Source organism: Bos javanicus, chromosome 16 (assembly GCF_032452875.1).
Source record: "Bos javanicus breed banteng chromosome 16, ARS-OSU_banteng_1.0, whole genome shotgun sequence".
NCBI lineage: Eukaryota > Metazoa > Chordata > Mammalia > Artiodactyla > Bovidae > Bos > Bos javanicus.
The window spans coordinates 21100152-21121153 of record NC_083883.1 but is presented as its reverse complement, the minus strand read 5'-3'; the positions used below and the strand labels follow the sequence as shown (position 1 = coordinate 21121153).

Below are 21002 nucleotides of genomic sequence, written 5' to 3'. Positions count from 1 at the left end.
GTGCACTTGGTTTAAGGCAGGATACAGAATGGGACGTGCCTAAACCCTCTCCTTCCTCATGAAAGTCATAAGAGTAATAAGGAGGAAAGACAGATTCATTGGAGTCCAATCCATCGTTTAAGCACAAAACAAAATACAAACCTCATTATTGAAGAGTAATAAAAATGAGTCTTAAGTGGCAGTTAGGTTCCTACAAATAAAAATTGCCACCACCGCTGCCATTGCCTGTCTATGTGAAATGAAGAGATGAATGCTACCTTTGTTCAATGAGCCCATAATTAAGAGGTGTTTAACATTGACGGCTATTGCTTTAAAAAGATATTGCTGTGTAAATGTCAGTCCAATGGAGACACTGGGTTATGAAGGTTATACCTGCCAAAGGTGAGCTTAATGAAACAGCCAATGGCACTGACATGGTTTAGAGATTCAGCCAGTAGCTTAAGCATTTACCGCCTTGTGGAATAGCATTGTAGTTTAATCCCTTCCAACTTCTTTTTATTTTAAGCGGGGAGTGCTTGAATGAATGGAGGAAGGGAGTGATATGTGTGTTGTATACGTGAACACACATATACATGCCCTTTTAGGAGCATTTTCTCCTTGGACATACTGAGTGACCCTTATATAGTTTAATATATGTGTGTGTGCTCAGACACTCAGTCATGTCTGACTCTTTGTGACCCAGTGGACTGTAACCTACCAGGCGCCTCTGTTCATGGGATTCTTCCAGGAAGAATATTGCAGTAGGGTGCCATTTCCTCCTTCAGGGGGTCTTCCTGACTCAGGGATTGAACCCTTGTCTCTTATGTCTCCTGCATTGGCAGGCAGATTATTTATTACTAGTGCCACCTGGGAAACCCAGCTTGAAGTGAATGTTATTTTATAGTTTTAAAATGATCTCTAGTTTGCATGTTTCTACATCTTTACTACCTAACACTTCTTTTCATTCTTTTTGTGTTAGCACTAGCAATGTTGTTGGATACACCTTTCCAAGTAACTTGAGTTGGATGTTGCAATACATGCTCTGAAGTAGATTTCAGCCCTGGGATAACTGCGGAGCCAATGAACTTCCAGTAGATGGTTGGATAGCTCATGGAAAGCAATATTTGTTGTAGGGTAAGACAGTTTGATGACACCCTATTCCAGTACTCTTGCCTGGAAAATCCCATGGATGGAGGAGCCTGGTGGGCTGCAGTCCATGGGGTCGCTAAGAGTTGGACACAACTGAGAGACTTCACTTTCACTTTTCACTTTCATGCATTGGAGAAGGAAATGGCAACCCACTCCAGTGTTCTTGCCTGGAGAATCCCAGGAATGGCGGAGCCTGGTGGGCTGCCATCTATGGGGTCGCACAGAGTTGGACACGACTGAAGCGACTTAGCAGCAGCAAGACAGTTTGATGTTGAGCTTTTGGGGTTAGAATTTAAGGTGGTCCGTCCCAGGAATCTGCTTCTCAAAATGGAATAAGTAAAGAGACCTACAGGGACCCGGCATACAGTTGGTGCCCAGCAGACCTGGCACTTTCACACCCATGTAAGAGATATCCTGGTTATTCCATCAGTTACCTGGTTTCGAATCTCTTTGATTAAGGATGGTTTTTTGCAGTCAAAGAGATTAGATCCCAGACCTCTGTGTCTCTGTTATTTCCCCTCAAGCCTTAATTGTGAAAACGGCAAGATACCGAAAGGTTGAGGACGGAAGTGAATGGTTTCAGAATTCTGTGTTGTGCCTTTTAAGTGAGCTATGGTATGTTTCTAGTGTATTTGCAGATTATTTATTTCTCTGAATAAACAGAGACCAGAGACCAAATAAAGGAAGGCCCCCTCCTAAGGTCCTCCACCCAATCAGCAGGACAACCGTATCACCATAGAAGAATTTATGGCTTCCACATGAGTTCAATCCTTACTCCTAGCTTTCTGGTTTGACTGTTTTTGGATACTGGCTCTACTAAAAATTAAACAGAAGTTGCCCCTTTGTCTCCTCCTTTCCATATCTGCCCTTGAGCTGACTATATTGTTGTATTAAAAAGGTGGTAAAATGATCATGGAAAGAAGGATATAGGGACTGGTGGTCCAGTGGTTAAGATTCTGCCTCCGGTGCAGAAGGCGTGAGTTCGATCCAATTGGGAACTAAGATCCTGCATATGGCATGACCAAAAAGTAGAAAAAAAAAAAAAAGAAAAAAAAGAAAAATGTAGAACAATGCTTGTTCCTTGGGTGACAAAGTAATCAGGTCTCATTTCTAAGTTCCCACTCGGTGTTGTTTTTATTAAATATGTCTGTAAGGGCAACTGTTCTGTGTATATTATCCAAGATGCCAAGATGATAGTTAACTAGCTTTGCTGCAGAATTGGAAGGAGTAACAAAGATATGTATCTGCTAAGAATGACACGAATTTGTTAGCTAAAACGAATAGTTTTGATAGTCTGAGTGTATGTCATATGGTGTCTAAATCCTCTCTGTGGTTCTTATCTTTTTGGGAAAAGAGCTGTAAATTACTTTTTAAAAGTATGTTGGTAGCCTGCTGAGAAAATTCTGGAAAAAAAAAGAAAGGGTAACCCAGAAACTGCCCTCCCTGTCCTCAGAGGGGAAAGAAAAGGGGAGAATGGTGGGGGGTAGGAAGGGAAAGAGACCTGTATACTTCATCCAAGGAAAGTAATTGAAAATGCTAATTCAATGCCCATAGACTAAAACTTTGAAGGACAGGTCCTTGTCATTGGACTCCTCGAGAAACAGCAGAGCAGAAATAAAAATAGATCATTGACCAAAAATATCCCTTTCCAACTGAGAAGTTTTAAAGTGCTGCTGCTCATTTTTCTGTTTAAAAAATTATCTGCCAGCCCTTTTATTCTTTACCTTGAGAACTTTGGAGCCTCATGCGTATGTGGTTTAGGAATACAAATATGAATCTCAGTTTACAAAGTGTTGAAATATTTTTTCGGCTGCTTCTTTTTCTCTTTGGAAAAATGAATTATCTACAGGGGTCAAATTCAGTTTCCTGTTAAATCAGAAATTTCAGAGGCTCAAGTCAATTAGCAATTTTTGGAAAGATGAACGTAGATGGAAGTTACCTGCTTTTTTCTTTAAATACGCAGAAATGTTAATGATAATGATTGCAATTATAATAATAATTCCTTTCTACTTTAAGAGTTACACTGGAATTTGTGACGATTTGCAGTGTTGTAACCAGTTGGGTGGGAACAATCCTGCAACAGAGTTTTGGATAGTGCCCTGATCGTATAGTGTATTAGAGACTAAGCATATATTGGCTATTTCTTTCATATGCTTACTGGTTTATAACAATCAGGAATGTTATTAGAAACTTATGGTTAATAAAGGAGAAACGGGGTGGGGAAGGGATAAATTAGGAATTAGCAGATACAAACTACTATGTATAAAATAACAAAGCCCTACTGTATAGCACAGGGCACTAGATTCAATATCCTGTAATAAACCATAATGAAGTGGATATGAAAAAGAATGTATATATAACTGAATCGCTTTGCTATATAGCAGGAACTAGCAAAACATTGTAAATCAACTCTACTTCAATTAAAGGAAAAGAATGTTGTTAGAAGGCAGAGCTGGAGGATCTGGAATCCGTTCCTTTGTTTTTCTTTCTTCTCTTTTGTTCTTTAACATGTATTTATTGATCCAGCACTGTTCTGGGTACAGAACGGTGAATAAGAGAGACAGAGCCTCTGGCATAGAGCTTACATTCTAGTAAGAAAGTAAACTGAAGAAGGATGAAAGATAGTATGTCCTATGGGAAAAAGTAGAGCGAGGAGAGGTGGGTTGGGATTTGATTTTATATAAGGTTGGTCAGGGAAGACTCCATTGAGGTGATATTTGCAGAAAGAACTGAAGCCACTGAAGGAATGGTTATGTGAATGGCTAAGAAGAGTGATTTCAGGTGGTGGGACCAGCAGATGCAAGTGTTCCGAGGAAGAGCAGCGTCTGGTGTGTTCTAGGTAAGCGAGGACAGCAATGAGATTAGAGGGAAGGATACTCAGGAGGGAACAGTGAGGGGAGAGGGTGTCAAGGGAGAAAGAGGGCAGAGCTGAGTGGCTGTTAAGGTCACTGTCATGGCTGTGGCTTGGACTCTGAATGAGATGAAGCCAATTGCAGGATTTTGAGGAGGGGAATGACCTGATCTGACATTTATAAAGGATTCTCCCAGCAGCTTTTTAGAGAAACAAGGGAAAAAGCAGAGAACTTTCTACGAGGCCATGGTTATAGTCCAGGGAGAGGTGATCGTGGCTTAGACCCTCAAGGTCTACATGGAGGTAGTGAAAAACGGTTGAGGGGCTTTGGATATACTGGGCTGGCCAAAAAGTTTGCTTGGGTTTCCCTGTAAGATGTTATAGGAAAATCCGAGTGAACTTTTTGGCCAGCCCAGTACTTTGGAGGTAGTGCCGACAGGATGTGGTAATGGTTTGGATGTGAGGTCAGAGAGAAAGAAAACCTTTGAACTGCAGACCTTCATTCTACGATCTTCAACGTGCATGTGTGCTAAGTCTCTTCAGTTGTGTCCAATGCTTTGTGATCTTATGAACCATAGCCCACCAGGCTCCTCTGTCCATGGGATTATTCAGGCAAGAATACTGGAGTGGGTTGCCATGCCCTCCTTCAGGGGATCTTCCCGACCCAGGGATCCCACCCACGCCTCTTACATCTCCTACCTTGGCAGGCACATTCTTTACCAGTAGCACCACCTGGGAAGCCGCCTACAGCCTTTAAAACCTTAGTTTCTCACTCTGATATTAACTATAACAACAAAAATGTATGTATGCACTGGACTGTAGTTTAAAAATTAAAATGCTTTTATTTATATATCAGAGTTGAACCTATGAAGTAGGTATGCATTCATCTTTCAGACCATTGGAGGTCCTGGGATGTTAAATACTCTGACCAAGTTTATATAGCCTGTTTGGGGCAGAGTAGACACTTAAACTCAACAAAATTACTCTCATAAAGATCACCTTCCTTATTAAGTGCTGGGACCATAGCTTTTGGGATTCCAGCATTTCAGTTATCCAAAGGGTCCTGAGGCAAAGAAGAATATCTCAAATACCGTTGTTAGGCATTATTATAATATTGGACATATGTTTATCTTTTGTATATGAAGAGAGAGGTGCTGAAGAACTTTTGACTATGAACTTGATGTTTTTCTTTTTTTTTTTCTGGTAACTAGCAATTAATTTACCCAGTTTGGGCCACTTCACTCTCATCCATTGACTCTTGTGTAACCCACTGGCCATTATTTGTGTTTTAGTGAGGCCTTCTGAATTACTAGAAGACAGTAAGATGAATTAGCCTAACCAACAATAAAACTATGACTTCAACCCCAGTTACGATGCTAACCAGCTCACTAACCTATCACAGTTACAGTCTTTTACAATCTTTTATGGATAGCTGGCATTGTTTTAGCATATCAAGTGCTTTGGCAATTGCAAAAGCCAGCTGGCCACATTTATTGGTCTGACGGATGAATCCAAGGCTGACAAGCAAGTTGGACTATGTATTAATAGAATATAATATAAATAGAAGAAAAGCTCTACCAGTTGAGTTCATCACAGGTAACAATATCTAAATACCTTAACCTCAAATCATTAGTCTAGAATATCTCAATCAATATGGATTCTCTAAAAAATCAGTTGGCTGCTACAAATAACGATTGTTTAATAATTTACCATTTATGGGCCTTCAGGCAAGACAAGGTGAGGATAGCTGAAGGAAAAGAGGTAATCTCCACCTCAGCTAAGATTTCAATGAAAAGCAGAGAAAGCCTACAAAATACAGTTTAAAATTTTTAGTTTAGGTGGGACAGTCTTTTATGTGTATGTGTTTGGAGCTGTGTGTCCTACTGGGGAGATATCAATTTAGTTCATTTTCATTGTTCACTTTCAGATCAGAGCTGTTTTAGCTACTTTCCTAAAGCTCATAAATATTTCATTAAAATAAACCATCGCAAATTTCTGTTTTACTTACTAGATTAAAAACAATAATTTTGAATCGCTAATGACTGGTGCCAAATCATACAGACATTCTTCTCTGCAGTAGTGGAGAGAAAGGACATATGAATCGTATAAGGCATTTGGGTAACCGTTTTGAGCTTTTTCTGTTTTCTATCAGAGAAGGTGGTACCTTTTTATGAATTTCACTTTTGGAGTGGCCCTTGTTTACTGTCATCAGTCTGGATCGCATGAATTCCCAGGCTTGTGATTCTTTCTGACATGTCACTTTCAAGATAAATCTGTCGTCTGAAAAGATGTTTTGAAGCCTGATTTCATGAGAGCTGGGCTTCCCTGGTGGCTCCGACACTAAAGAATCAGCCTACAATGCATAAGACCTGGGTTCAATTCCTGGGTCGGGAAGATTCCCTGGAGAAGGGAATGGCTACCCACTCCAGTATTCTTGCCTGGAGAATCCCATGATCAGAGGAGCCTGGTGGGCTACAGTCCATGGGATTGCAGAGAATCAGACATGACTGAGCGACTAACTTTTTCATGAGAGCCCTCCCCTCTCCTGCAAGTTTATAGTGTGGACTAACTACAAGGCCTAGTGAGTTACACAAGAGTCAATGGATAAGAGTGAATTACTAATAATTTCTATAGGTCACATTTTGTTTTTCTTCACTCCATTCTCCATCAAGGATCTTCTGGCCCGAGAATCTCTTTAAGCTGTTATGTGGAGAGTGTTGTGAATTTTTGTTGTGGTTGGTTGTTTTTTTCCTTGAACAGCAGTTTTTGCAACCACTGACAAAATGTTCTTCTACATTATTTTTAATGGAATAGATAACTATTGGAGTGGGGGTTGCCAGGGTCACTGCTGTACACCCAGGAGAATGTCCTGTCACCTGAATGACTTGGTTGTGCCCCCACCGTGGGCCACACCCCCATGTAGGGCTGGGTGACCTTTCTGTGTATTTGCATAATCTTCCTTCCTTGGACTTATTCTCCATGCCTGGGTCAAAAATTGGGGCTCATTAATAAACATTTATTGAGCACCAACAGGGTATTATGTTCCAAATATATTCCCTTCCCTGTGGGCTTGGAATCCACAATTTTGGCTCCCAGCAGTCACCTCTGCCCTGATTTTGAGAAGTGTAAGTTATCTAAGCAATTGAAAGGACATTCAAATATTTGTGAACTTCAAAGGGAGATAGTCCTTCATCTAAAACGTCCTTTTCGGTGGTCAAAATTTCCAAATATTCTACTCCTTTAGTAAAACTCAGTGAACTGTCAGTTTCCAGGAGGCAGATCAGCCCCGATAAGGTTAAAAATATTAACACTTATAGATAATAATTAGGTTATCAAGTTAAAAGCATCTGTGCAGTTACATGTGAGGACTGTAGAGAGCAAGGGAAAAAAGAACCTCATAAAAATTAAAGAACACGGTCAAGGTCATTGGCATATAATTTTTAAAGTCATCTGAGCTAGGTGCCATTGTGCTAAAAATTCGATCAGTAGGCAAAGTTGAAGACACTGTGTCGTTAGGATGTGTGAAGCTTTTTACTGAAGCATGATAAATAATTGAAAATGCCTTTAGCAAATTCCTGTTTTAATGGGAAAATACTTTGTCATGCCGTTTTTCAATTAGAATTCACTAATTCAAATTGGTTTATCATTTAGCCAACTGCACATTAGATTTCTAGAGATGCATTTTCTCATCTTCATTTTTATTTGTGGATTTTTCCAGTTGATAGTAAAACTTTCAATAGCTTCAATAATGTTTCTCCTAGTGGTTCCCAGCCTGCTTGCGATGAAGACAACACCCAAAGGATTAAATTAAAAGCCAGCATTGGTGGTGGTTTTTGAACCAGATCAGTTGAACCTGATTTGGGTTGAAAGGCTGTGGATTGTGGCTGTTTGACTTAGAATCTGGGGTAGGGAAAGGGACACGTTTTAATTTGAAATAAAGATGGTGGTAATACTTTTATGTTTGCCTGCTCCTTCGATTCAAAGGGAATCCTTATGTATCTGTTGTGAGAGGCATTCTCCATTTCAGATTTAACATTCCTGGTTACAGATTTCTATAGAAGAGCCTATAGTCCAAACTGCGCTTCCTGAAACATCAGTCGATTGTTTTAAGTATTTCTTAAGCAGTGAATGTGCACTCATCATTGAATTAGTTCAGGGGCTGCAGTCAATAGAAACGTAAAATAGATTCTCTATCATTTTTTCTTTCAATTTGTTTAAGGAAGAAGCTAACCAAAAATGAATTTCCATGGTTTTCCTAAAGGAATTCAACATGCCTTCGTTCATTGTTTAATAATTACCTGTACAATTGGGTTACTGTTATCAGAAAGGTTTTTTTATGTTTACTTTTATTTTTGCCCCTCCCCATTTGAATATGTTCTATGAGGAAGAGAACTTTATATTTCTAACGTATCCCCAGAGTTAGAATAACACCTGGCACATAGTAGAAATTTTAAATAGATTTGTTAAATGAATGTATGAGAAGTTGACTGAATGATTAAATATGTGTTTAAGAAAGATTTCTCAAAATGACAGATAGTCTGAGATCTGAAGATTCATTAGGGGTTAGCCTAAGAAGAGGACTTGATTGAAGAGTAAAAGTAGAAGAAGCAAATTCCTTGTAGGAGAAAAAGTGGACGGCCATACCACTTACCTTCAGTTCAGTTCAGTTCAGTCGCTCAGTCGTGTCCGACTCTTTGCGACCCCATGAATTGCAGCATGCCAGGCCTCCCTGTCCATCACCAACTCCTGGAGTTCACTCAGACTCACGTCCATCGAGTCAGTGATGCCATCCAGCCATCTCATCCTCTGTTGTCCCCTTCTCCTCCTGCCCCCAATTCCTCCCAGCATCAGCCAATGAAACACCTAAGTATAAATCTAACAAACTATGTTCAAGATCTATACAAGGAAAACTACAAAACTCTGATGAAATCAAAGAACTAAATAAAAAGAGAGACATCTCATGCTCATTCCTGGGGACTCGGGAAGATGCTGGAACGAGGAAACAGCATCTTGAGCCCCGTGAGACAGGATGGGCAAGGAAGGAGACTGTATCTCAGATCAGCCAGGCATCTAAGTCACAGGTGAGCCAGCACCCAAGAAGGCGTGCATCTTCCTAGGCAGGAGTGGCCACTATCTGACCTGGTCCCCCTGGTTTCTCTTTGCAAAATGACTACCATGAAGTAGACATGGAGCCACGGGCTTGGGAGTAGTGAAATAGCCAAGGGCAGAGGAATTCTCACATTGTTCACGGTATCAGAATTAGAATCTGTGGACAGCCTGGGCACCTCTCTGGTGCAGCGTCTGAAGCACAATTAATAGAAGCAGTTAATCTTTTGTTGAGACTTTTTGTTTTTCAAGCCGACTCTCCCCCACTCTGATGAGTGAAATCTTTAGGTCCCTGGTATGAAAGAGGAAAGGCAGGCATGTCTCTAAAGTGTTTGCTGGGTTAGGGCAATAATAGTACAAATGGAGGCCCTTTTGTGAAGGCCCCTTCACAATTGTTGAAAAGCTGCACACCAAACAAATTGTTAAATAAAACATCTTCTATCGTTCTGTCTTGAAAAAAATACACCTTCATGTCCTTTGTACTCAAAGTATGGTTCACCTGCCAGCAGCCTCAGTATCATCTCAGAGCTTATTAGAAACACAGTCTTTCAGGCTGGACTTCAGGGTCACTGAATCCAAATCTGCACTGAACAAGACCTCCAGGTACCTTGGTAGCACATCAAACTTTGAGAAACGCTGTTCAGAGTGACTCGAAAGGCCAAGTTCTAGTATAGAATCAGGCAGGCTTCCTGGAGTGCTGCCTTAGAACAAGGCATCAGGACAAAAACTGTGTTTCAGCCCCTGACCTCTACCCTGATCCTCTCCTTTTTCCACCCCCAGCTTCTTCATCTTTTTTTTTTTTTTAATATTTATTTATTTTATCTAACTGTGCCAGGTCTTAGTTATGGCATGCAGGATCTTCAGTTGCAGCATGTGGGATCTAGTTCCCTGACCAGGGTCTGAACCCCAGCCCCTCGGATTGGGAACAGGGAGTTTTAGCCACTGGACTACCAGGGAAGTCCCCACCCCCAACTTCTTCCAGCATCTCAAGGTGCCTTGTCTTCAAATGAATGCTTACCCCAGTGGACATAATCATATCCCTTTATAATAGCTGCTCTTGAGTCTCCCCTCTGGTCAGAAATATACCTTTGGCAGAATAGTCAGGCGTCCTGAGGATGGATTCCAACCTAAAGTAAGCTTAGGAGCTTGCAAGTGGGGGATTCAAGAATCCCAGCGCTTTGAGGGTCTAGAGGTGGTGCATGAACTCAAGGTGGACACAGCCTACTGCCCGTTAGACGTCCCATACAGTAGAGAAGGACACAGCCAGAGAAGGGGCCACCAAAGTGCGGGGCCCAGGTAGGAGCCTGTTTTGCTCTGGTCTGAAAGTAGTAATGGATAAAGGTATCTCTTTTCTGGGTCTAAGATTATTGTGGTGATGGCATTCGGACTGGACTGTCTTCATCCCCATCAGGTAATATACAGATGGAAATTTGCAGTAGAAAGCATGCAACTGTTGAAAGCCATCAGGAACAACTGACGAGTTGACAACTCTAATTGAGGTCCGAGTTTCCTGCTGTTGGGGATGGTCAGAGGAAAGATGTATCCTGAGAGACATAGGAGACGGACCATGATACAGTGAATCTCAGGAGTGGTGGAAGGTGGGGGGAGGGAGCTTGTGTACAACTTTTCAGTTGCATAATATCAGATGTGTCCATAGCAAATCTGACTGGCATTTTGATGGTCAGTCAAACACTAACTTCCTAAAAGGTCTTTTGTACCCTCTTTCAAAATCTGACTCTCCATCAAATGGAGTTTCTTTAAAAAAAAAAATGTAATGAAATGTGATTAGTGCAAATGTCTGTGAAATTTATTGTACTATTAAAATCCTATTGGGTCTTTGTTTATGAAATGTATTTTTCTGTATTTGAGGTTTAAGGAGGCTTGATAATGAGGCTTTGAAGATTCATGGCCTCTTTTCTATGGCTTAATTTAGGCTCTATATCAAATATGTAAAATAACATTATATCTCCCCACCACCTCTGTGGATCATACATTTTGTTATTATTTCCCTGCCAGAGTTTTTTCTTCTCTCCTCCTTTTATAAATACTGAATTACTAATAGTAGGGACATTTTTAATAGAGAGAGCCATTATCTGGAGCAGAAAGAAGGAGAAAGTTTGGGTGATGATTTTTCCTTCCAGGTCTACCTCCAGGGTTATGAAAGTGTTAGCTGCAAAGTCGGTCTGACTCTTTGCAACCCCACAAACTGTAGCCTGCCACACTCCTCTGGCCCTGGGATTTCCTAGGCAAGAATACTGGAGTGGGTTGCCATTCCCTTTTCCAGGGAATCTTCCTGACCCAGCGATCGAACCCCGGTCTTCTACATTGCAGGCAGATTCTTTACGATCTGAACCACCAGAGTTAGGTAGACACATACTGACTCACATTCACTGTCAGCTGCCACCTGCCCTCTGCAGCCTCATTCGTCCCACAGGTATATTTTGTCAGGTACTGCCAGCACCTAAACTCCCTGGGGAGCAGTGTTCAGTTTTTGTGGGAAGGCAGTGACTTGCTCAGCAGAGATACCCAACGGGGTGCAAAAATGGAGATGATCAGGCTATAAGGTCCAATTTGGGGGGAAATAATGCTGGTGACTTAAGGAACCACCCAGTAATTTTTTAAATTAATTTTTATCAGAGAATAGTTGTTTTACAATGTTTTGTTAGTTTTTGCAGGACAGCCAAGTGAATCAGCTATATGTATACATATATCCCCTCTTTTTTGGATTTCCCTCCCATTTAGGTCACCAAAGATCATTGAGTAGAGTTCCCTGAGCTATAGAGTAGGTTCTGATTAATTGTCTATTTTATACATAGTAGTATGTATAATATATGCCAGTCCCAGTCTCCCAGTTCATCCCACTCCTTTCCCCTACTTTGGTGTCCATACATCTGAGGAACTATCCAGTGATTTTTTGAAAATAATTTTTTAAATTTATTTTTGGCTGTGCTAGGTCTTTGTTGCTGCGAGAGCTTTTCTCTAGTTTCCGTGAGTGGGGGCACGTCTCTGTTGCAATGCGTGGGCTTATTGCCGTGGCTTCTCTTATTGTGGAACATGGGCTCTGGGGCATGCAGGCTTCAGTAGTTGCGGCTCCTGGCCTCTAGAGGACCGGCTCAATAGTTGTGGTGCACAGGCTTAGTTGCTCCGAAACGTGTGGGATCTTTCCGTATCAGGGATCGAACCTGGATCCCCTGCATTGAAAGACTTCCCCAGTGTCTTCCCCTTAGGCAGTAAAGAATCTGCCTACCAATGCAAGAGAACTCAGGTTTGATCCCCGGTTTGGGAAGATCCCCTGGAGAAGGAAATGGCAACCCACTCCAGTATTCTTGCCTGGGAAATTCCATGAATGGAAGAGTCTGGTGGGCTACGGTCCATGGGGTTGCAAACGGTAGGACAAGACTTAGTGACTAAACAACAACAACTCCTGTGTTGACAGGTGGGATACTTGACCACTGAGCCAGGGAAGAACAATCCAGTGATTTTTGATCCTCCCTCCATTTCATCACTAGCAGTTATTGAACTGTAATCCACTGGGCTTTTCTGTCCATGAGATTTTTCAGGCAAGAATCCTGGAGTAGGAAGGTTGCCACTTCCTTCTCCAAGCGATCTTTCGAACCCAGGGATCAAACCTGTATCTCCTGTGGCTCCTGCATTGCAGGCAGATTCTTTACCTGCTGAGCTATCAGGGAAGCCCAGCACAGTTAAAGCCATTCCTTACCTGTTCCACAAGGAACTCTTAACTCCTGTGATTTATTTTTCTCTTAACCTCCATTGAATCAGCTGCTTCACCTTGCTCTAAGGATAAAGGCCAAAATCCTAAACATGGCCTTAGAATACTGGTCTGGTCTGGCTGCACCCACTTCTCTCACCTTATTTCATCCCATGCTTCTTGCTTGCCCTGTGCATCCACCCAGCTGCTTCTTTTAGATTCTTGACTTGTTATGCTCCTTCTGCCGCAGGACCTTTGCACCTGCTTCTCTCTATGCTTAGAAATCTTGAAGTCCTGTGTCTGCCTAGTTAATACTTACTGTGTCCTCAAGTATCTTCTAATTCTTCTCACCCTTAGGTAACCCTTACTTGCGTGCTCTGTGTTGATCAGTCCATTTATTGAAGACTTTCAAGGCATTAATTTTCGAGAATGTGGCTTTGAGTAATGTCTGCCTCTCCTACTAGACTGAGACTTCTTGAAAGCAGAGACTGTCTGCTTTAGCTTTTGCTGTGTCTTCCTAGCACTTACCATAGAACCCTGTCCAGAGTGGGCCCTTAATGTCCTTTGTGGGAAGGATCAGAGAGCAGGGTGATTCTCCTCTTCCCTGGATTGCCCTAAGGACAGCCTGCATGTTTAATATTTGGCAAAATTCAATCAAATTACATTTATAAGTTGGTGGCTCATTTAAAAATGCTTCATTTGGAAAATGTCCATCAGCAGAAGAATGGATAAAGATGTGGTACATAGATACAATGGAATATTACTCAGCCATAAAAAAGAATGAAATAGAGTAATGTGGAAACTTACATTACCATATGTAAAATAGATAGCCATCGGGAATTTGCTGTATGTTTCAGGAAACTCAAACAGGGGCTCTGTATCAACCTAGAGGGGTGGAATGGGAAGGTAAATGGGAGGGAGTTTCCAAAGGGAGGGGATATATGTATACCTATGGCTGATTCATGTTGAGGTTTGAAGAAAGCAAGAAAATTCTGTAAAGCAATTATCCTTCAATTAAATAGTAAATAAATAGAAGAAGAAGAAGAAAAAGAGTGCAATAATGTAGGGACATGAATGGCCCTGCAGCTTCCCCAGTGGCTCAGTGGTGAGGAATCAGCCTGCAGTGCAGGAGACACAGGTTCGATCCCTGGGTTGGGAAAATGCCCTGGAGGAGGGCATGGCAACCCACTGCAGTATTCTTGCCTGGAGAATCCCATGGACAGAGAAGCCTGGTAGGGTATAGTCCATAGGGTCGCAAAGAGTCAGGCATGACTGAAGCGACTGAATGCACACACACAGATGGACCTAGAGATTATCATTTTAAGTGAAGGAAGTCAGACACAGAAAAACAAATATGATATTGCTTATATATAAAAAAATACAAATGAACTTATTTACAAAACAGACTCACAGAGAATGAATTTATGGTTATCAGGGGAGTGGCGTTAGGGCAGGAGAGATTGAGAGTTTGGAATTGGTATGTACACACCGCTATATTTAAAATAGTTAACCAAAAAGAACCTACTGTAAAAAATAGATAAAAATAAAAGGGCTTCATTTGGGGATAATGGAGGGGGATCGACAAATCTTGATTAAACTTTTACAAGAGAGAGCCAGCAAATACTTTAGAATTACACAGTTTGATATAGTTAGATTCCTTGGGGCCCCAGGAGACACAGTAGAAGGCTGTCTTTAGAAGACTGAACAAGATAGGGACCTTTGTTAACTCTGAACTCAATTTTTATCCTGAGTGGCACCAGCAAGTGTCACATACTCTATGCCTTTCTCTCCAAGAAAGTTGGTTTTAATTCTGCATCAAGCAGTGCTGGTTGTACTGCAGAAAGTAACTCTGTCCCCTCCGTTGCAATCATTGTCACAGTCAGGATGCTTTCCCTGCTGCTGTGTCATAGAAATCCCTTTTTCTATCATTTAGTAAGCCTGTTTCCTCTGTTCTTTCCTCAGGGAGAGTCTATTTTGATAATGATGCTTTAAATAGATGAATCACATTTATGTAGTGCTTCACGGTTTGCAAAGTGTTTTAAGTACGTCATCTCATCGAATCTTCGGATCGCTCAGGGGTTGAATAGTCTTTCCTGTCTTCTCAGTAAACAGCCCGGAGAGAGGACAGAACTTACTCGGAATCACATGGCTTGTCCATGACTCAGATGGACAGATGGGTGTTAAACTCAGGTGTTTGTGTTTTCAAAGCCCGAGTTGTTGTCACAGTATCAGAAACCACCATCTGTTTGTGAGAAGACAGAGTCTACCTAGCTCTTCTTTTGGCTTGTCACCATCCTGTCGTATCAACGTATATATTTTCTCAGTTGCTCTTTTCCACACCTGTGTTTATTTTCACTGTTGTTTCCTGAGCTCTGTTTTCCATGTATCATATTGCGTATATAGCCCTGAAACACAGTGTTTTTAAAAAGCAAGTTTGAAATGAAAAGATTTCAGTGATTCTTTAAATAATGTACTCTTACTGGTACATTCTGGTATTGTACTGGCTTCTTTATTCTTTTTTTTGTAATTGAAATATAGTTGATTTATAGTGCTGTGTTTCGGATGTACAGCAAAATGATTGAATTATACATATCTATGTTATTTTTCATTATAGTTTATTACATGATGTTGAATATAGTTCTCCATAATATACAGTGGAACCTATTATTTATCTATTGTATATGTAGTAGTTTGTATCTGCGAATCCCAAACTCCCTGTCCCCCATTTGCCCTTTGGTAACCATAACTTTGTTTTCGGTCTGTGAGTCTGTTTCAGTCTTATAAGTAAATTCATTGGTATCATTTTTTTATGTTCCACATCTTAGTGATATATGATGTTTTTCTGCCTGTGATTTAATTCACTTAGCAGGATGATCTCTAAGTCTACCCGGGTTGTGTCATGGCTTCGTTTTTTTTTTAACGAGAGAATGTGTTAGCCTAAGGATGACTTTTTTATATTTAGCAAAAACAAGAAACCCAAACAAACAAAACAGAAGGTTCCTAGTTGTAGGAATTCAAGATTCAGTTAATGAGATGACAGATGCCGGACTTGACAGATTAAATATCTAGTCTGAGAATTTCATTCACACCCTGCTCTCTGCCATACTTTTTGAGTAGGAGCACTTTTTTAAACATTTATAGAGAAGGGGAATTTTAGACACTTAGCTATACCAAGCCCTGGCTTTCCCAGGTGGCTCAGTGGTAAAGAATCCACTTGTCAATGCAGGAGACGCCAGAGTCCTGAGTTCAATCCCTGGGTCAGGAAGATCCCCTGGAGGAGGAAATGGCAAGCCACTCCAGTATTCTTGCCTGGGCAATCCCATAGACACAGGAGGAGCCTGGCGGGCTACAGTCCTTGGGGTCGCAGAGTCAGACATGACTGAGTGACTGAGCAATATTAACCCTGTCTTCTTGGAATGGAAACAGAGAAGAAATCAAGAAAAGTCAAAGACTTTCCCAGACACCTCTGATCGGGAGGGAACAGCCTGGTCATCCACACAGTGCCACTTGGGCACAGAGCCTCACACTGCATGCTGCCCATCTATAGCAAAAGGGTTGCTCCCCCAGCTTCTTGCAAATCACTTCCGCTCTTGTTCTTTTCTTTTCATCCCTTTGTGTTTATTCCATAGTTTAGAACTAGAACACAGCTTAAAAACTGGACTTTCTGTTTGTGGTCCAGAAAAGCACTGCCAATTTTTCTTTAGTTGGGTTGTATAAATTATGTCACGTTTGACCATTGTTTCAGAATCATTAAGAAATTTATTAGGTAAAATAATTGCAATAATGATCTTGTAGCAAGAACTGGACAATCCATTTAAAATGAATAATCTGTAGTACAGATTATGTCACAATTTATTTTGTGTGTATCTATGTGTGTGTTTTTCTCTTTTAGCCAAATGGTTTTCAATAGCAATTACTGAAGTGTCAATGACCTTCTGGTTCAATTGAATTAAAAAACTTAAATGAAGTTTTACTAGTATCAGTCTTTGCTGTCATACAGGTAATTGAGAACATGATCTATGCTACAACAATGCCACCTATAGTTAGTAGCCTTTGTTTAAAGCAAGGTAAAATTTTACATGTACTGCAGCAGAAAACAGCCTAAAATAAAAATCTGTTAGTCAGCAGTGTTTATGGAGTCCCTAATTTTCAAAGCACTAAGAAGGAACAAAGAACCTATAAAAGGAAGGCATTTAAGTAATGACTATTTCAGAGAAGGTTGGAGTATAATTAAAAAAGAAATCCTTAATAAGAAACAGATAAATGTATCCTAAATATCTTCTGAGAATCATGACTTCTCCATTTATTTTCTTTATGGTATCCTTTGTTGAAAAGATCTTCTCACTTTCATTTAGATAGAATTTATCAGTCTTTCTTGATGGTTGACACTTTTTGTGTTGTCAAAAATATTTTTTTTCCTAACTGAAAGTCATGAAGATATTCTCTTATACTGTCTTCTTAACGTTTTAGAAGTTTTCTTTTCACAATTTGTAACTCATATGAAATTTACAATTGTGTATAGACAGTTTAAGGAAGGATTCCTTTTAAAGGCAATCAGTGATATCAGCACCATTTACTGTAGTTCATCTTTTCCCTGCAGATCTGCAATTTACTTTTGTTAGATACCAGGTTTCCATCTGGTGTGATCCTGTTTCTGAGCTATTTATTTGGCTTTATTGATTAATTTGTCTGTCCTCATATAAAGAACACATTATCTCATGGTAGCTTTATAATATGTTTTGATGTCTGCAGAAGAAGTTAGCAGAAGGCTGGACAAGTAAATTTGGCATGTTCATGAATTGGAATACGATAGAGCAATGGAATCAATGAACCACAGCTATGTGCATCAACCCAGACATGTCATAGAAAGATACTAATAATATTTAATGAGAAAACAACAAACAACCGGAAAGGAAGGACTACATGCCATATGACACCATCTTGAAATATCAGTTAGAAGTAAATTATGTTATTTAAGGACAGATTCTTGTGGTAAAATTTCCAGGGAAAACAAAAGGAATGATATGCACACAATTCAAGACAGTGTTTATTCCTGGTAAGGAATGGAGCTGTGTGCAATTAAAAAAGGTCCCTGGATAACTTTACCAGTTTTAGCAATGCTTATTACTTAAGCTGGATAGGGGATTCATGAAGGTTCATTTTATTATTATGTTTCATAATTTACATACATGATGCATATTTTATATTCACTATCACAAAAATAAAATTTAAGAAGTGCAACATTGTGATAATTGTATAAAAACATATGCATATTAAAAATGTTAAGCCTCCAAGAGATGAGAATTGTTACATTTTCTCTTCTTTGTATTCCAGGCTTCTTTCTGTAGAGTTCTGTTTCTAATTCACATTAAATTTATACCCACACCATGTGTATGTATATTTAGGCAAACCGATACAATATAATACAGTTTAAATCCTGGCTTTGGGATTAGCTATATAAATGCAGCAAGTTGATCAAACACTTAATTTCCTACTCTGTAAAGTGGGAATTTTCCCTCATGGGGTTCTTGTTAGGATTAACATTTTCTGACCCATGGCTAGCAGTCAGCAAAGATTCATTTATCCATTCTATCATTACTCTGCTTAATAGAATCTATCTCTATATATAATTTTTCATTTTGTTCTAGAAATTCTATTTGGTTTATGTATTATTCAGCCTCATTTTTTAAAAATGAAAGCATGTCATGGATTTTAGGTTCTGTTTGGAATCCTAGTTTTAAGTTTCTTTTTTCTTTTTAAATATAAAATTGTAGTTTTTTTTTTTTAAGGAAATACAGTTCAGTTCAGTTCAGTCGCTCAGTTGTGTCAAATACAGTAGAAGACTAAAAATTCTCATGTTTAAATTTGCAAACAGTCCAAATGCATAGTTGTCTCAATACTTTTGACAGTTAAAAATTTGTTTTAGGATCTTGAAATATGATAGTGGACAGCACACTTGTGGAATGAATAGACATATAGCAGTGAACAGAGGTTCTCTGTTTTGATAGAGCTTACATTTTGGTATAGGGAGATAAATAATGAAAGAAAGGAAGGAAGGAAGAGGGAGGGAAGCAAGGAAAAGAACAAATGGAAACAGAGACAGAGAGAAATAAAGAAGGAAAGGTGAAAAGAAAACAGGACAAAAGGAAGGAGGGAAAGGAAGCAAAATGAGTAGAAAGTAAGTTTACGTATGTTTACACACACAATGAAATACTACTTACCCATGCAAAAGAATGAAGCAATGCATTTGCAGCAACATGGATGAACCTAGAGATCATAATACTAAGTGAAGTAAATCAGAGAAAGACAGATATTATATGATATCACTTATGTGTGGAATTTAAAATATGGTACAAAGGAACTTATTTACCAGACAGAAACAGACTCTCAAACATCGAAAATAAGCTTATTACCAAAGGGGAAAGATGGGGAGTAGGGATAAATTCGAAGTTTGGGATTAGCAGATACACACTACTATATATAAAATAGATAAATAACAAAGACCTACTGTATAGCACAGGAAACTAAATTCAGTGTCTTGTAATGAACTAAAATGGAAAAGAATATGACAAAGAATATATACACACATACATACATATATATAACTGAATCATTTTGCTCTATACTGGAAGCTAATACAACATTGTAAATTAACTATACTTCAATTAAAAATATCACATCTTAATGCTAAATATTATGGAAAAAATAAAACTGGATAAGGGGGATAGAGAGTGGGGAAGATGTGGTTGCCTTTGTAGTCAGAATATTCCAGAAGTTACTAAAAAATAAAGTGAGGAAATGGGTAGGCAGATGTGGGGAACAAGAAACTTGCCACAGAGAGAACAGCAAGGATGCTCAGAGATGGTGTTCGGTCATTTGAGGACACGGAATAATCAGTACTCATTTTGGAAATGTTACTTTTGAGATGCATGATAGACATCCAAATGAATTGTTTAGGAAGTAGGAAGATGGATCGATGAGGCTGAAGTTCAGAGGAAACATTTTGGCTAAAGTTATGCGTTTGTGGTTTGTCATCATATGTATGGTATTTAAAATTACAGAGGCTAGCTGTGACCACCTAGGGAGTGAATGTAGAATAAAAAGGAGGTCCAAGGTTTTAGCTTCTTTAACAATTCAGGGATGAGGAAATGAAGAATAATCAAAAGAGGAGACTCGAGGAAGTATTTAATTACGAGTGAGGAACAGAGCAAAATTAAAGAAGTATCTCCAAAGCTGAGCAAAGATATACAAATCTAACAGAGCCTTTTCCACTTCTAGAGTTTTTAGAATGACTTTTATCCGTTGCTCATCTGGCATCACAGTGATACAGTGCTCTTCATAATTTGTCTTCATCATCTTGAATTCTTTATCACCTTTATGGTTAAAAGTATAATTTTAAGATTATTGCAGAATACTAGGCTTCCACCTGTCTTTTTTTTTTTTCTTTTCTACTTTAAAGTTTGGTTTTGTTTATTCCTTGATTTAATGCTTTTGATAGATAGGTGATTGGCACATGAGTGACACAGGAATTGTTCACACCCACCTTTGGTAGCTTTTAAAATTATATGATTTCTCCTGAAAGATTTGGCCCTTTCTACTGCCTGTAACCGCATTGTCAAGCCTGTGACAGGTTAGCTTCTAGGTAACATAATGGCTTTATTTCCAGAGCAGCACCACTGGGCAGGCTTTTTTGAAGGCATTTTAAGAGATGCACATTTAAGGTCGAACCAACTCCGTATGCTGTTGCCAATGCAAATAGTTCCAGTGAGGTGACAATCAGAGGAACAGCTAACTTCACACATACTCAGGTTGGGATCACTACTGAGATGTCACAACTACTCCTCTGCCTGTCAGCTGGCAAGTACCTTAATTGAGGAAACAGCTCATATTTTAACACGAACTATATACCCTCTTATAGATGATACATTATCTGCACAGATTTAGAACCTGATTAGATAATCAGAACTTTGTTCAACTGGTGGAATGCTCAAGCCAAGATCATTGGCTCCTTTTATATATGGTCCCCTTGTTTCCACATGCCTTAATCAAGTAATTAGGAACTTTTTAGTGTTTTATATTGGAAATTGCACAACACGTTCTGCCCTTGTTTACTAAGAACAGGCCAAGATTCATTGTGTTAAATTAAGCAGTGAGAAGGATGGATAACAATTGTATTTCCAGAGCACTGGACAAAACAAACAGATTGGT

General features: G+C 39.6%; 1 protein-coding gene across 3 annotated transcripts in view; it reads left to right on the top strand.

Moving 5' to 3' along the window:
- The window catches only part of ESRRG (estrogen related receptor gamma), a 695806-nt gene that overhangs the window by 169283 nt on the left and 505521 nt on the right, over nt 1-21002 (top strand). The gene's annotated exons all lie outside the window — the stretch shown is intronic.